The sequence below is a fragment of the Nematolebias whitei genome, chromosome 4, assembly GCF_014905685.2.
Source record: "Nematolebias whitei isolate Nwh7 chromosome 4, NemWhi1, whole genome shotgun sequence".
Taxonomy (NCBI): domain Eukaryota; kingdom Metazoa; phylum Chordata; class Actinopteri; order Cyprinodontiformes; family Rivulidae; genus Nematolebias; species Nematolebias whitei.
In genome coordinates this window covers 1,152,294-1,153,779 of record NC_056501.1, presented here as the reverse complement: position 1 = coordinate 1,153,779, position 1,486 = coordinate 1,152,294, and the positions used below count along the sequence as shown (strand labels likewise).

Below are 1,486 nucleotides of genomic sequence, written 5' to 3'. Positions count from 1 at the left end.
GGAGGAAGGACCTGCTGGAGGAAGGACCTGCTGGAGGAAGGACCTGCGGTGACGCTCCTTTGTGCATTTAGGAGCAGGAACCTGTCACTGAACGAGCTCTCCAGTTCAGCAGCAGCTTCATGGGGTGGGAGACGTTGTCCAGCAATGATGTTATTTTAGCTGGAGTCCTTCTGTCTCCCACCACCTGACCTGGGTCCAGGGGGTGTCCAAGCACCGAGCTGGTCTTCTTGATGATCTTATCTAGCTGCTTCTTCTCAGCTGATGATAAGCTGCTGCTCCAACACACAACACCATAGAAGATGGCTGATGCCACTACTGAGTCAAAGAAGGTCTTCAGGACCTGCACTCCAAAAGACCTCAGTCTCCTCAGCAGGTAGAGTCTGCTCTGACCCTTCCTGTAAAGTGCATCAGTGTTGTGAGACCAGTCCAGTTTATTGTTCAGGTGAACACCCAGGTACTGATAAGAGTCCACGCTCTCAATGTTCACACCCTGGATGTTCACCGGGGTCAGTGAGGTGGACCTGTGCCTGTGGAAATCCACCACCAGCTCCTTAGTTTTAGCAGCGTTGATCAGGAGCTGGTTCTGCTGGCACCAGTCCACCAAGTCTTGAGTCCGCTGTCTGTACTCTGAGTGGTCCTCACCTGTGATGAGGCCGACTGTGGCAGAGTCAGAACTGTTGCAGATGACAGTGATGGAGTTGATGGTGAAGTCTGCAGTGTAGAGGGTGAAGAGGAACAGTGCCAGCACAGTTCCCTGTGGGACCCCCGTACTGCAGACCAGCCTGTTGAGAACCCTCTGGACAGTGGTTGTCCTCATTAACATGTCCCTCAGTGGTTGTCCTCATTAACATGTCCCTCAGTGTCTCCGTGGTTGTCCTCATTAACATGTCCCTCAGTGTCTCCGTGGTTGTCCTCATTAACATGTCCCTCAGTGGTTGTCCTCATTAACATGTCCCTCAGTGTCTCAGTGGTTGTCCTCATTAACATGTCCCTCAGTGTCTCAGTGGTTGTCCTAATTAACATGTCCCTCAGTGTCTCTGTGGTTGTCCTCATTAACAAGTCCCTCAGTGTCTCCGTGGTTGTCCTCATTAACATGTCCCTCAGTGACTCGGTGGTTGTCCTCATTAACATGTCCCTCAGTGTGTCTGTGGTTGTCCTCATTAACATGTCCCTCAGTGGTTGTCCTAATTAACATGTCCCTCAGTGTCTCCGTGGTTGTCCTCATTAACATGTCCCTCAGTGTCTCCGTGGTTGTCCTCATTAACATGTCCCTCAGTGGTTGTCCTCATTAACATGTCCCTCAGTGTCTCCGTGGTTGTCCTCATTAACATGTCCCTCAGTGTCTCCGTGGTTGTCCTCATTAACATGTCCCTCAGTGTCTCAGTGGTTGTCCTCATTAACATGTCCCTCAGTGGTTGTCCTCATTAACATGTCCCTCAGTGGTTGTCCTCATTAACATGTCCCTCAGTGTCTCAGTGGTTGTCCT

At 50.9% G+C, this 1,486-nt stretch overlaps 1 protein-coding gene across 1 annotated transcript in view; it reads right to left on the bottom strand.

Annotated features, from left to right (window-relative positions):
• LOC119408613 (kelch-like protein 3) overlaps positions 1 to 1,486 on the bottom strand; it is a 52,699-nt gene that overhangs the window by 50,685 nt on the left and 528 nt on the right. The window lies entirely within an intron of this gene.